This window comes from Thermobia domestica, chromosome 16 (genome assembly GCF_964235325.1).
Source record: "Thermobia domestica chromosome 16, izTheDome1.hap1.1, whole genome shotgun sequence".
NCBI lineage: Eukaryota > Metazoa > Arthropoda > Insecta > Zygentoma > Lepismatidae > Thermobia > Thermobia domestica.
In genome coordinates this window covers 122737388-122751728 of record NC_137469.1, presented here as the reverse complement: position 1 = coordinate 122751728, position 14341 = coordinate 122737388, and the positions used below count along the sequence as shown (strand labels likewise).

General features: G+C 37.2%; 1 protein-coding gene across 1 annotated transcript in view; it reads left to right on the top strand.

The window, feature by feature from the left end:
* The window catches only part of LOC145673388 (uncharacterized), a 498181-nt gene that overhangs the window by 418850 nt on the left and 64990 nt on the right, over nucleotides 1-14341 (top strand). The window lies entirely within an intron of this gene.

Genomic DNA, 14341 nt, shown 5'->3' with positions numbered 1-14341 from the left:
TTGGGATCGTTAGGGGATACTGCTGATAGATTTCATGGAATATGGAACAACAATCAACTCAGACAGTTATTATACAACATTACGAAACCTCAGGTGATCTCTCCAGAACCGCTGGCAAGGACGACTGACTGCCGGTGTAACACTGCTTCACGACAATTCCCGACCTCACGTCTCCCGTGAAACCCAGGACCTTTTGATAAACTTTGGGTGGATTGTCATGCCCCACCCAGCATGCAGTTCGGACCTCGCGCCTAGCGATTATCATTTGTTCCCGAAGTTAAAGAAACACTTGAGTGGCCAACGCTTCCGGAGCGACGATGAAGTCAAAGACGAGGTGAAACGCTTTCTCGACGGGTTGGCGGCGGAGTTCTACGACATTGGGATACAAAAATTGGAGCATCGTCTACAAACATACGTAGAAAAAGACGACGAGTATGTCGCAAAATAGAGCAAAGTGTCTTCTTTCCAACGATGCACATTCCAATGGGAATAAACAATGTTGTCTGTATTGATGGGAACTTTATTACTGGATCAACCCTCGTAAGAAATCAAACTATCAGAGTTAGCCAATGTCTAGCCAACCGAAGCGTTAATGAGATCTACCGCTAGAGTACCGATCTACTGTTAGCTCGCGATCAATGGTTTGGCGATCACTGTTTTAGGTTTGTATGTAACCACTTTAGCGGGTGAGTCTAAAAAGATAACTCGGAAGTCAAAAAATGAGGAACCTCGTACATATACGTATGAGATGCCTAGTATAAAAATCCGCCACATCCATTTCGCTTAGTTTCGCGTAATCTTGCAAAACGTACAGTGAAGCTCCATATACACGCGTACAATGTCTCATAATTGAACTAGTTTTTTTAGTATGAAATGTTAAGCTTTTAAACTAAATTCTGTTTCCATGGAAACAGTGTTTCTTTCAAACGTGATTTTGGGGGACACGGAGCTCTGAGAGTCCCCCCCCCCCACGAGGAGACCAAGCAATACGTCTATAATATAATAATAAATTGAATAGTACCAGCAGTGCCCCCCCGAAATAGTAAGTGTACCCCCCTGAACATTGTTTCTAAAACAAACACTGCATGGAAATCCTTTAGATCAAACATATAACAAGCGATATATAACTCAATTTCGGTAAAAAAAAAAAAAAAAATAGATTTTGCGGGTTTTCATACTAGGCGCCTCGTATATACTGTACTGCAGCACATTAAATATTTACTATTTTTGAGCACTCGTATGATGCAATAAAATAATGTTTAGTAAGATAATAAGGTCAACTCACAAACACAACTCACGAGCTCCTGGCAACGGCACAAACACAAAACATGTTGTTTCGTTCATGTGTTATTTCCAGTTAGTAGAAAGAATACTGCAATATATTCTATTTCTACCTCATTACATGTAATTGCATGTTGATAAACGATCATTTGAATATGATACGGAATACGTCAGTAGTGGCCTGACTTATAAAATAATCAACAAACTCAAACTATTATTGCATTTGGTTGCCTTTTATGAGCAGGTTTGTTTCGTTTGTGCGGCATTAATACCAACTTTGTATGTTTGGGTATGTATTACAATTCCAAATAGTATACGTGTCACTAGTATATCTCTACCCTCGGAAAATATGCGAACTATACTTCGTCCCCACCCCCGCAGCCCTTTTAGGGAGGGAACCCTCCCTTTCTTTAGGGAAGAGAAGTAAATAGCCTCAGCTGTGTTGCCAATTTGTCATTTTGGTCCCGAGGAGTGAATATCTTAGGCTACTTTCAAGTAGAGTGGCTAACAAGACGGAGCACAGCGAAGTCCGTGAAATATTTCATTCTGTCAACGCTTCCGCATCCAACAATTGAAAGATCTCGGCCGCAGCAACTGGTCCCATCCCTTTCGAGAGAGGTACAGGAAAACACACATCGACTGCAGCGCCAGAAGGGGCACAGTTGAAATAGAAAGACTCTAAGAGTATGTGTATCAGTTCTATTGGAGATCAAACATCAATAGGTAAGTTCTGCTGCTTAACCTGGATATGTACTTTTCGTAAACAGTACAAAAATAAACAAACTCTACTAAAGACTGTAAATAGGACCGCGTGCAGCTTCCATGTGTGAAAGAATCTATGCTGATAGCTAAACCAGTCAGTAATTTACATCCTTTAATACCTCAAGTGTATGAGACCTGATCTTAACAATATTTTTTCTAGGTATAACTAAAACCTCTGAAAGTTTTTAACCTGAAGAAGCATTTTACCATTTAACTTCAAAAAGATTCTAACCTCAGCACAAGGGTAAGGTATGGATATCCGCCTTTAAAATCTTCGTCATCTGTGAAGACGTTAATGACTGATTTCATTAACGAATTCCACCGAGATAATAGCTCTAGCTGTCTATGGCGATAAATAGAATTCAAAATTTTGCTTCCGTTCAAGTTATCGAGTGGAGTAACGGACGAACGTACTAACGTTACAATCCTATGAAGTTCACTACTTTCATTCTAATAAATAACGTAGTCTAATAGAATAAGAATTATCAAATACTACAGAATAGCAACAAACCACGTATGTTTCAGCACTATAAAAACAGCTTTTCATCCAAAGCTACGAATGAGAATTAACCAAAAACATATCATTTTGTTCAGATCAGTATGATCTATCGATTGATGTATGTTTTATTTTCTGACAATATTGTGCAATGGTCAGAACAATATGATCTATCGATTGATGTATGTTTTATTTTCTGACAATATTGTGCAATGGTCAGAACAATATGATCTATCGATTGATGTATGTTTTATTTTCTGACAATATTGTGCAATGGTCAGAACAATATGATCTATCGATTGATGTATGTTTTATCTTCTGACAATATTGTGCAATGGTCAGAACAATATGATCTATCGATTGATGTATGATTTATTTTCTGACAATATTGTGCAACGGTCAGAACAATATGATCTATCGATTGATGTATGTTTTATTTTCTGACAATATTGTGCAATGGTCAGAACAATATGATCTATCGATTGATGTATGTTTTATTTTCTGACAATATTGTGCAATGGTCAGAACAATATGATCTATCGATTGATGTATGTTTTATTTTCTGACAATATTGTGCAATGGTCAGAACAATATGATCTATTGATTGGTGTATGATTTATTTTCTGACAATATTGTGCAATGGTCAGAACAATATGATCTATCGATTTATGTATGTTTTATTTTCTGACAATATTGTGCAATGGTCAGAACAATATGATCTATCGATTGATGTATGTTTTATTTTCTGACAATATTGTGCAATGGTCAGAACAATATGATCTATCGATTGATGTATGCTTTATTTTCTGACAATATTGTGCAATGGTCAGAACAATATGATCTATCGATTGATGTATGTTTTATCTTCTGACAATATTGTGCAATGGTCAGAACAATATGATCTATCGATTGATGTATGTTTTATCTTCTGACTATATTGTGCAATGGTCAGAACAATATGATCTATCGATTGATGTATGATTTATTTTCGGACAATATTGTGCAATGGTCAGAACAATATGATCTATCGATTGATGTATGTTTTATTTTGTGACAATATTGTGCAATGGTCAGAACAATATGATCTATCGATTGATGTATGATTTATTTTCTGACAATATTGTGCAATGGTCAGAACAATATGATCTATCGATTGATGTATGATTTATTTTCTGACAATATTGCGCAATGGTCAGAACAATATGATCTATCGATTGATGTATGATTTATTTACTGACAATATTGTGCAATGGTCAGAACAATATGATCTATTGATTGGTGTATGATTTATTTTCTGACAATATTGTGCAATGGTCAGAACAATATGATCTATCGATTGATGTATGATTTATTTTGTGACAATATTGCGCAATGGTCAGAACAATATGATCTATCGATTGATGTATGATTTATTTTCTGACAATATTGTGCAATGGTCAGAACAATATGATCTATTGATTGGTGTATGATTTATTTTCTGACAATATTGTGCAATGGTCAGAACAATATGATCTATTGATTGGTGTATGATTTATTTTCTGACAATATTGTGCAATGGTCAGAACAATATGATCTATCGATTGATGTATGATTTATTTTGTGACAATATTGCGCAATGGTCAGAACAATATGATCTATCGATTGATGTATGATTTATTTACTGACAATATTGTGCAATGGTCAGAACAATATGATCTATTGATTGGTGTATGATTTATTTTCTGACAATATTGTGCAATGGTCAGAACAATATGATCTATCGATTGATGTATGATTTATTTTGTGACAATATTGCGCAATGGTCAGAACAATATGATCTATCGATTGATGTATGATTTATTTTCTGGCAATATTGTGCTATGGTCAGAACAATATGATCTATCGATTGATGTATGACTTATTTTCTGACAATATTGTGCAATGGTCAGAACAATATGATCTATCGATTGATGTATGATTTATTTTCTGACAATATTGTGCAATGGTCAGAACAATATGATCTATCGATTGATGTATGATTTATTTTCTGACAATATTGTGCAATGGTCAGAACAATATGATCTATCGATTGATATATGCTTTATTTTCTGACAATATTGTGCAATGGTCAGAACAATATGATCTATCGATTGATGTATGCTTTATTTTCTGACAATATTGTGCAATGGTCAGAACAATATGATCTATCGATTGATGTATGCTTTATTTTCTGACAATATTGTGCAATGGTCAGAACAATATGATCTATCGATTGATGTGTGATTTATTTTCTGACAATATTGTGCAATGGTCAGAACAATATGATCTATCGATTGATGTATGCTTTATTTTCTGACAATATTGTGCAATGGTCAGAACAATATGATCTATCGATTGATGTATGCTTTATTTTCTGACAATATTGTGCAATGGTCAGAACAATATGATCTATCGATTGATGTATGATTTATTTTCTGACAATATTGTGTAATTGTCAGAACAATATGATCTATCGATTGATATATGCTTTATTTTCTGACAATGTTGTGCAATGGTCAGAACAATATGATCTATCGATTGATATATGCTTTATTTTCTGACAATATTGTGCAATGAAGCAAGTCACAGAAGCTAAAAATGACAGAGAGACATCAAAAGCCATAACGTTCTTGGTTCTGGAGATTGTTGAGTTGATCACTCGAATGCTACTCTGCTGGGTCATTCGCACGAACAACGTAGATATGGCGTTACACGACACGGAGTAAAACTTGCGATAAGACGTTAAATCATCAGACCATTTCGAAACTGTAGTAGTGTCACTTTTAAGTGGAGATGAGGTATAGTGACAGTTGTAGCAGAACACGATTTAGCGGAATCTGTAATATGGAATGTGATAAACAACATGGTATCCTCGCAGGCTCTCGGCGTCAGTGTTTTATCCAGTCCCCTCGGCGGGGAATCTGAAGTTGTAGGGGGCATTAAAATGTGGAAAGTAACCGTGTACCCTATGCAACTCATACCTTTATATACTGTGTGCAAAGAAACCGTCTATATACTTTAAGGGAACTGTATCTTTGTTCTTCACTGCTACACATTAATTTTCAACGAATTTAAGAGAGTTTGTTACTGAATTCTCTATATCCCTATGTCTGTCTGTCTGTCCATCTGTCTGTTTTTTTTGCGAATTTTTCAATTTTGAACCCTGCATTCGATACAGCGTCAAAAACTATCTGAGAAAGTGATTAAAGTTTTCGCGTCATTCTTACCGTTCCCGAGATATTGGCCAAAACTGCCCGATTTTAGAAATTTAAGGAGCAATATCTCGAGAACCGTGAGTCATAGAGAGATCATATCAGTATAGGTCAATACCTAAGAGGATGGTAAATAATTTGATACCAATCAGTAACCTATGGCCACGGGTTTGGAAAGTATCTAGTTGGCCACCAATTAATACCGGTACCAAAATGTTTACCATCCTCTTAGGTACTGATCAACACGAATATCATCCCTGTATGACTTACCGTTCCCGTGATATTGGCCAAAATAGTTTCAATTTCGGGAGATTTACGGAGTCACATCTCTGGAATTATAAGTCACAAAGGGATCATATTGGTGTTGATCAATACCTAAGAGGATGATGAACATTTTGGTACCAAATAGTAACCGGTGGCCATTGGGCAACCGACCAGCGTTCTTCAGATATTGGCCCAAAAAGTTCGAATTTCGAGAAGTTTAAGGAAACATATCTTGGGAAATGTAAGTCATAGAGAGATTAAATTTTGTAAATTTGGGGGGGAAACTAAAGAAGATGCGGATAAAAAGATTTACCTTTACATAGGCATTATCTATAGGCATAATCTCATCACAGTTGAACACTTGGGAAGATAAAAAAATTTGCGAACGGTATCCCCAATTTTTCTAGCAACGCTATCACATATGGCCGTACAACTTCATTATGGAGCTTATCATAGCCTTCAAAAACTGCCTTTAGAAATGCGTACAGTCTTTGTTACATCACTTTTTTGTTATACTTATGAAATGCTCCCAAATAAGTCGATGAATCGCTTATAACATCCTTCAAACGAGATGTTATCTCGGTAAATAACTTTACTATAAAGAAATATAACATTCCAAGTATAAAAGCACAAATCACCATAAAGCACAAATACACTACATTAATACCCGATCAACATATTGATTTTCTCTGTCGTTGCGTTGTGTGATACATATTGCTTAGTGTTCAACCTCTCACTTAAAAGCGAATTTTGCAGGGAATTTTAGCAGGCATTTCTCGAAATGACAAGATGAAGTGGGAAATACAAAAATAGTACTATGGAAAGAATGTGAAATATGAAATAGGATATTGATTGAAAACTCGCAAATTGGAAAAACACAAACTTCACGTTACATTTGAAGCCGGAAATATACAGGGTGTATCAGAACAACATCGATAACGTTTTGAGATGATTCCTGATAGCAAGATAAGACAAAAACTATACACCAACCTGGGTACTTCCTTTCAGAGTTATAGGCTGCCAAAACACGAAAAAAAATTAAAGATCTATAGCTTCAATACTATGGGACCTACTGTAGTAGGGTCAAAACTTCTCTTAGGAATTAGTATATATCCCATCCAAGTTTCAGAATTCTGCGGTACTTTTGCAATAACTTTTATAGAGGGAGTTTATTTTCGGGCATATAATTTGAAGTACTAATATGTGACCTATAGCGACACGTCGAAGGACTGCCGCTAGTGTGCCACTGGCGGAGGGTTTCGTCAAGTCGAAAGAGAAATTTGGAGTCTTGGTATTGAAGTTACCACCGCGTAGCAGCGAGGACTTCATTTTGGTGCGCGCTTTTTCGATTCGTCGCGGAGAATTGCGAAGAGACCAACACGAACTATTGCCAGTCATGTGCATGCAGTTATTGTTATATATTATTTTTCCTGAGGAATTCTTCCTTAGGTGAGCTACGGGGGTCAAGAATAAACCCTGCCTTTACATCATGAAGTGAAAAGTCTTGAGATGATTGTGTATAATTATATGAATTTAGATGACAACTGTAGTTGATCATTTGAAAGTGAATATGGGAGAACCATGAATTAAAGTAAATAAATGCGCGCCATTTTGTTATGAAATTACATGGCGAATGGATTTTATCTAATCTCAAACGGTTATCGTCGAATATACACGGTTGCATGAGCACTCTGATTAGCTAAATTAGAAATATCTCAACGATTTATACCTCTACAAGTGATGTTTTCTACATCGCTTCCGTAGCCAAGTATGCAGTTTCCTACGATCCTTCATATCGCAAGGACGTCCCTGGTATGGTTTTTGTGGTGTGAGTGTTTGAACTACGTATTACTGGTTATTGATCTACTATTAGTGCCTTTAATTATCTGTATATATATAAACAGAAGTGATATTTAGATTTGTTTCTGTTTTGGTGCTGCATATACTGCATTGATATCCGTATGTCCCAGAATATTCGCACGAATACCGTGAAATTCGAATTCGATAAGAGTACAAGATTCAGGCGGCCATTAGCACTTGAGATACCTAAATGGCTAACTAAGAACTTCGCACCCTTATTAGCTGAGGCAACGTCCATACAACTGCATAATAAGGAATACTGTATATATGTGAAAATAGGTGATGCGCATAAGTTTAACGTATTTATGTCGAATAACCCAGGAACAGTGAATAACCGCCACAGTGATGGACTGATAAGTGAAGTACGAATTACAGACGCAGCCACTGCTTTGACTCGCGTACGAGTTTTGGAATTGCCTATGGAATTGCCGGATGAGGTGGTAATGAATGTATTAAATGAATATGGAACTGTACATAACGTTACTCATGAAAAATGGCCTGCGTATCTCCCATATCCTATTTATAATGGAGTTCGTATTATTTCCATGTTACTGAAAAAAGACATTCCATCCGAAGTGTTTTTTGACAATCAGAAAGCGACGGCAATGAACAACGTGTTGGATATGTGCCTCCCCCGCACACGTCCAATCATTTTGCCCAAACAAGAGAAAGGCATGACAGCCCGCATCGCAACATGCTGAAGAATTCCGAATGACGGAACTATTTAAAGGAACACTTCCATCTACCAGGCGATATGCGAATGTGCAAGTTGCTGAGACTCTCCCGCCAATGAAAATGCCGCCAAATGAACTGCCTAGATGTGGTAATAGTGTGCCTCCTCTTAATGATGATGTTGCATTTCCGGCTTTATTCAAACCCGTTGATCTCCAGCAATAGCGAGTGAAGTGACGCATTCTGCCATCTCTGACCCTACTCAAGAACTACCTTCGCCAGTGCGCACCTCTGAAACAAGTGAAATGTATAAGTCGTCTTCCCAGCAAGTAAACAAAGTGAATAGTAAAACCCACGAACAGCATTAAGTGCCACGTGTACATTGGACCAGGAAGCTGAATCGCTGCCTTTAGGTAAGAAATGAAAGCCAAATCTTGCAGATTCCCCCCATTCGACTGATGTATGTGAAACTGTAACCGAAACTTTTAGTTACGATTTAGATACTTCCTCCATAACACCTAATGACCAAGTAGAAACAGTATCATCAGTGGAAACAGTAGAAAACCATGCCAATCAGTTGCCTGTTGAATTTACCTACTCGACAAAATAGTCCTAGTCGAGAGTCAATTCCATAGCATCATTCTAAGTACTGTGCATCGATATGTTGATTCGCCTTGTACTTTCTTTCCCTCAAAGGTTTGTCTGCCTTAATCTTTTTTCTGCAGTAGCAGTATTACTGTTTCCAACAGTAATATGCCTCTACCTAATGCGCGGTCATTTTGTACACTCAATTTAAATGCTATATCCAACTTATCTAATCAGTACTTACTGCAACAATTTCTAGCACAAATTGATGCCGATTTTCTTCTGTTTCAAGAAGTGGCGTTCTCCTCATTTTCCTTTGTACCGACATATAATGTTATTATTAATCAAGGTGAACACCAACGGGGAACTGCTATTTTGTACAAGAAAGGTATACAAGTGGACGATATAAGCTGTTTACTTTCCGGTAGGGCAATTCGTTGCCGCTCCGAGGGGTTTACGATTATTAACATTTATTCGTGATTATTATTATGGGACGCATAACTTCTTACGCAGGGAACAATTTTATAATGAAGACATATTGCCGTTGTTACCAGCAGTACCGGACAAACTTATCATGGCAGGAGACTGGAATGCAGTGGAATCACCATTAGACACGTCAGGACAATATATACCATGTAAAGCTATGCAAACTCTTATCTCACAGCTTCACCTACGCGACATTTGGTTATTATGTCATGCAGAACGCCAAATGACGTACCACTCCGCCCGAGTACAATCACGTATTATTACAAAATTCTGCATGACATATGGTCACAACCGAGCACAGAGAAAAATCTTACCCTCATGAACCACATTAAAGCAAAATTACTTCAAGTGGAACATCAACTTTTTTCTAAGTTGTACAGACGTGCACATCTTGGTGAACAACTGGAAAATGAAAAGACCACCTTCTATCATTATATGCATAATATGTACCGTAATATTTCCAATATATAGATTGTTTTGATGTCTGTGGGGAACAAACCCTCTACAATTTTTAAGATATTCAAAATGAATTTGTTCGTTATTATCAGCAAAAGTATGACACACCTTAGGATACGTTGATCGACATACAAGTCTTTATAGATTTTTCTTTACCGCATGCCCCTTCTGACGCCTTGAACTCTTTCATGTACACCTTTTCGAGCGAGGAATTGGCGAGTGTTTTGAAGAAATCACATTATATCTCCAGCCCTGGGCTGATGGACTACCTTACCTATTCTACTCGTATAAGCAATATTGGGATATTGTGGGTCAGACAGTACTTGGAATAATGAATGATTTATTACACGCCTCTGGTATTCCACAGAATTATGGGATCTTGATCCTCCTTCCTAAAAAATCCGGACGATTTTCTCTTGAGGACTTTCGTCATATTACGCTTCTGAATACCGATCTTAAAATATAACCAAAATGATTGCTAAGCGCTTAAAACCCATCTGTAGTCAACTCACTAGCCCCTATCAAGCTGCACTCAATCCTACATATAATATCCAAGCAGCACTATCCAAACTGCGGGATATTATTTCATATTAAACGTCGCCCAGCCTGTGTACACTCATTTGACTTTCGGAAAGCATTTGACAGTATGACCCACCAATATATCTCTGCGGTACTTAAGGCATATGCGTTTCCTCCATCCTTCATCAGCCTCATTACTACGTTATACAAAATGAATTCCTCCAAAATATATTTAAATGGTCATTTGTCACATGCTATAGATCTTAAACGTGGTATTCGACAAGACTGCGCACTTTTGACGTATTTGGTGAGTCTCGGACTTGACCCCTACTACAAAAATTTGCGAGGGATCAAGATCCACTATTACATGATTTTCACAAGCTTAATATCCAAGCATATGCAGCTGATGTTACACTGCTTTGTACTGAATTTTCTCATCTTCAGAAAGCACTGAAACATGTTGAGCGGTATTCCGTGCTCAGCGGACAAATGCTCAATACACATAAATCTAAGCAAATATTGTTTCATAACTGGCAATGTCCGGATTTCCCTCTGAACCCTTGGAACGTACAGTCTGTCTCCGTTCTTAAAATTATTGGTATTACATTTACAAATGATGCCGAGAATCAACAGCAGCATATATGGAACCTGATCATAACCCAAATGCGTATACAAAGTCAAGCAGATAAACCACGCACACTTTCCTTGTATCAACGGGTGTGATATGCTAACGTTTACCTTTGCTCCAAACTTTGTTATGTGGCACAAATTTTTCCTTTAACAGAAATGTATTCCAAGAAAACAGACTCCCTAATTGGGTGGTTTCTATGGAAGGGATGCCTTTTCCGAGTACGACGATCGGTTCTGTCCCTCCCATATGCTCATGGGGGTCTCAATTTGATTAATATTCGACAGAAAGCTAAAGCATTACTGTTAAAAAACGTACATGTACAGTCTTTAAATGCACATTCACACACTGCACAGTGGTTAACGTGCTGGACAGCCAACCTTCATGGAAATAAACCCCAACCTTACGCCATGAAAAACATTGTCCATCTTATCTTCGTGACGTCATCTTAACCTGGGCATATTTGACCCCCTTGTCCCCAGAACAGGCCGACAATACACGCATTTTATACAGCATGCTGCAACAACAGCACGACAATTCAGAAACTGCTTCTATCATCATGCACCAGACACACACCAACTGGCCCGCGATTTGGCAGAATTTGAATCATCCTCTCCTCGCCAGTGAAGTGAAAAGTCTGTGGTACCAAGCAATTTATAATCTGATTGGCACCAATGAACGTTTATACGTTATTCATCGGAGTACTACTGACCTATGCCTTATTTGTGGACACAGAGATACCTTACTCCATCGCCTTTCGGAATGTTTAGGTGCTGGACCAATTTGGAACCAGCTTATTGTATGGCTGACACTCATCTGCCGTAAATCTAAACAGAATTTTACGGTGAATATTTTTCTTTTCCCTGAATATCAATGGTTCCCGCCAACTCGGAACACAACTGTCACTTGGCTTCATGGTACAACTCTCTACTACTTGCTTCACGCTAGACCTCACTGCACAGCAATTGAATATTTTGATTATTTGCAACGTTGCCACTGGAAACTAAGGCGTCCGGTGGATGAAAACAAATATTTCGCGATTTTTATACATTTCATAATTGATTAGTAGAGACTTTTTTTTCTCTCGCCTAGTAATGTAAACTTACATCTACAATGTCTTGACACTTTGTATTTCGATATAATTCTCATGTATAGATTACAGATTCATATTTATGTACTGCTTTAAAACCCATGGTTCTTATGTAGTATGGTAACCAGGACTTTGTATTTTCAAAGCATCATGAATTAAAAGTCGGAAGAGACGCGCCTCGTAATCCAAAAGTTCGTGGTTCGCGCACGTATTTTTTACTTTTTTAAAAGTGTTTTTAGACTCTCCTTAATGTAACAAATTACGCATATAGGCGATTTAACATATTTTGTGGGAGTAATTTTGTTGTTCATTAGCTTTTCGTCGCGTCTCTGCTGTTGGTGGTATAATTTTCAAAATCGAAGGCCAAACACCTAAAGTTAAGTGTAAAAACATTTAGTAAGAACTCTACTCTCTATTCAAAAGAAGGATTGAAACCGACTGTGAAGTTGATTAATTGACATGTTACAAGAACAGCTATTTTCCTTTAGTGCTCGAATTTTGGTAGCATTCCCACTTTAAACCAATAACAATAAATTGTCTTAAAAAATATCAAAATAGTACAGCGGACGAAGCATATTTTTTACAATTTTCCATAAAAAAGAAACCTGTTAATTAGAAAAGTCTTTTAGAAATGCATCAATAATAATAATAATAATAATTTGTAAAATTGCCCACAGAATAAACTAGGTTCGAATTACGTTCTTGAGGTCAAAATGATAGCATCTCAATATTCACGAGAGGGATCGAGATGTCTATCGCTTTGATCGTAGTTTCATTTTACAGCCATTTACTTAAATGTATGCTCTTTGAGAAAAAAATTTATATTTGAGTTGCGTCAAAAATTACTGATAATGGTTTTAAATAATTTGTATTAATATTGATCTTTCGGGAATTACATTTGCTCTTTTTGTTTTTCGAATGAATTAAAATTATAGGTATTGCTAGTTAGTATAATAGTCTGGACACCAGCGTTTCAATGCTTCTTGCAATTGAAACGAAGAGTTCCTAATGAATCATATACGATCTCCACACATGCGCGCCGACTACGTGGGTGCTCCGGGGCTCTGGCACCCACACAAATAATGTGCGGTGCACCCACAAGAGCTTTAGTTTGGATCCGGGTTTAAACCCCTTTCTCTTGCGTTTAAGTTAGCCGTGTTACCAACTAAGGCAGCCCCAACTTATCCTTATAATACTGGTATATTTTATTTTTCACAGCACAGTGAAAATGACAGTTAAAATGAAATGAAATATTTGAGCTTTACGTCCCACGCTTATGCCAATTAGACTAAAGGAGACGGTGCTGATGAGAGACGAATGAAATGGTGGAATGAAGAATGTGAAAAGAAACGGGAGAAACCCGAGAAAACTCACGCACACTGTGTTTGTCCACCTCAAAGCCCACTTGGTGCGAGCTGGGATCGAACAAGAACCCCATGCACCAGAGGTGAACGCTCTGCCACAGAGCCCCTTTGTGACAGTGTTCATAAAAGATTTTAACTAAAAATAAATCAATCATATATCGAGACTTTCCTGAAAACATTTAGGCTAACACGTCCCGCCATTCATAGCATCCACATGAATTTTAGGAAGTCGGTGCCGTTGTCTCCACATTCACAAAGCATGGATAATATCTGTTAAATACCGTTACTATAAGATACCACGCACCATACAGTAACTTTCTTCAAGCTGCGAATCCTCAACACGGGAAAGGGTTCATTTGAGAGGGTAGCTTTATCTATTGTTCATTTGTCGCCTATCTGTTTTTACCTTCTGTGTTTGTTTCGACTGTCATCTCAGCTTAAATGACAGTAATGTACTCCAATTATGAAGAATAATTTTATAACGTAACACATAATTTACAAAATACATTACTTCCCTCTTGTGTTGCTTAAAAAAGAAGAAAATAAATGAAAGAAAACATTTTTGAATAATGGTGTATAAAATAAAAAAAGGCTCTGAAACATAACGATTAGTTTTCTTTTATTGTTGAAGTTATAACACATTCATTA